The 2,462-nt window shown below is 35.8% G+C and overlaps 1 pseudogene; it reads left to right on the forward strand.

The window, feature by feature from the left end:
- The first annotated feature begins 624 nt into the window (after window positions 1-624).
- LOC149550921 (oleosin G pseudogene) lies at window positions 625-1,545 on the forward strand (annotated as a pseudogene).
- The last annotated feature ends 917 nt before the right edge of the window (window positions 1,546-2,462 follow it).

Consider the following 2,462-nt stretch of genomic DNA (forward strand, 5'->3'; position numbering starts at 1 on the left):
CTTAATATCTAATTCAATGAGGTCGCAAAATAAGTTACAAAGGAATGCAATCAGGCTCCGAAAAGCTGGTCGCAGTTGATTTCTGTGCGAAACAGGAAAACAGTAATGAAGCAACCCACACTCCAAGATTAATGATCCCCTGCGATGGACATTGGGAATCTACCCATAACCCCTAAAAAATGTATGATTTCAATGCAAAATCAGAGCAGATAAAAAACCACAACATTTTTCTTCGTAAGTGGTATACAACGAAACAAAAACACAATGTTTTAAAAAACATAATTGTCTAGAAAGCAAAAAGCCTTGAGGTGTCCACTCCTAACAATCTGTTCTCCATGCATAATATGTAAGGACAGCCCGTGAGTTATCTGGATTTTGCTTTTCTGTAAGCCTTCAAAATCATACACATGTCAATCACCATATACACTTGTCATGACAACTTCCACACACGTTTGACACATCGTGTTAATTTTAATTGGCATTCATAAACCTGATTCCTAATGAGTCATACCGACCTTGGCTGAGTTTTTTATATATACATCACTCTTTTAATGCTGTTCTATTGAAGAAGGCAGAAGGAATCCATAAGAGTACTTTCATAAAAGTCTTGGATAGATAGATAGATAGATAGATAGATTTCTATATATATATTCACCAAGTTTTATGTGTAGTTTGTTTGTGTGAAATTGATCAAAGATGGGCGATAGGCAGCAACAAGCACATCAACAGGCACAAGGAATGATGCAGAAGATACAAGAGAACACACCCAGTTTGCAGCAGATAATGAAGCTTCTTGGTGCCATTGCTGTGGGAGGAACTCTCATGGTTTTGGCCGGCATGACATTTGCAGGGACTGTGGTAACACTGGTTTGTGCCACCCCCGTGCTGATTTTCTTTAGTCCTATTCTTGTTCCCGTTGGAATTGTTTTGTTTTTAACCATGGCAGGGTTCTTGTCTGCTGGTGGTTTTGGAGTTGCTGCTCTCTCCTCTCTCTCATGGATTTACAACTACATGAGAGGAAAACACCCACCTGGCTCTGAGCAGATTGACTATGCAAGGCAAAAGATTGCAAGCAAGGCAAGGGATGTGAAGGAAAGAGCAAAGGAGTATGGCCATTATGTGCAAAACAAGGCTCAGGAGGTCACCCAAGGAGCTTGAACATAACTACTACATCTTATATAGACCCACTTTCACTAGCCCATTTGCAGTATATTATTGGAGGCATTTGATGTTGGATATTCATAATCCATTAGTATATTGTTTCATGGAAATAATGTCTTTGTAGGATTTTCCTTTGTAGTCATTAGAGTTTGTCCGGTTTGAGTGAAGTTTCATTTGATCTTCTGTCGTTGTAAATGTTTCTATTGTGTTAGATTATGTTGAGGGATGATAAATGTTCAGATCATTGTATTTGATCATTATATAAAGTAGTTTTTTTTTTCCTTATTTCGAGCTGTTAGTTTGTGGGTATCTGAGATTTATTTGCTCTGTTGTGCCAAAAATGTAGCTAATTTTAGAGAGCGCTATTTTGTGCATATTTCTTGTCATGTCTTTGTGGATATCTGAGATTTTTCTTCCTCTCCCGTGACTAAAGCTAAACATATGTGCATTTTTCAATCTTCTAAAGTTCAGATTTCTCAATTCGGTTGTCAATCAATAAAAATGCAGACTCGCATGGGAAATGAGTTCACAAGTTTTGATTTTTTTTTTTTTAATATAAATCACTCCAAGGAGTGTTGTCAAACCTATTAACTCTCCCCAACCTGAAGTTGAATACTATGTAACAGTATCCCAAACTAATGATAAAGCTAAAAATTTCATCCATATCAAAAGAAATGGCACATGATTCTCAGCGATCAACTATCCCATAATCTCTTTTCAATGGGAAGATGCTTAAACTTTGTAGAGTTTATAATAAAGCTAATAATTTCATCCATATTAAAAGAAATAGTACTTGATTCTCAACGATCAAATATCCCAGAATCTCTTTTCAATTGTGAAATGGTTACTGTAGAGTTTAGATTAGATTATTGTTCATCGTGGTGGTGTTTTCTTAGACGCGGTCCAGTACTGACGTAGATTTGATGCATTTTTAAGCTAAAACGATTTGTTGTGCACATTTTATCATCTACAATTTGAAAATGCTCCCTGATATGCGCCGTAGGCCCATAGTCCAGGCTGACGTTTTACTATAAATCAAGCTGTCAATGATTTATAACTCTGCCAAACTTGATTTGCGCAGCATAAAATGCTCCAAAACATCAGATGTTCTAGTGAACGCCACTTATTCTAAAACTTATCAGAGCTATAATAAAAGGACAGCATTTTAACACTTATCAATTTTTAGTATTGTTACTAAAAACTAATTTTACTGCTCATTCAAAACTGCTATAATTTTTGCATATCAGAACTATAATATATATCAGAACTATATACTATGAAATATATCCTATAAATATCAG

The sequence above is a fragment of the Cupressus sempervirens genome, chromosome 6, assembly GCF_028749045.1.
Source record: "Cupressus sempervirens isolate cs-2001-9-10 chromosome 6, ASM2874904v1, whole genome shotgun sequence".
In the NCBI taxonomy this organism is placed as follows: domain Eukaryota; kingdom Viridiplantae; phylum Streptophyta; class Pinopsida; order Cupressales; family Cupressaceae; genus Cupressus; species Cupressus sempervirens.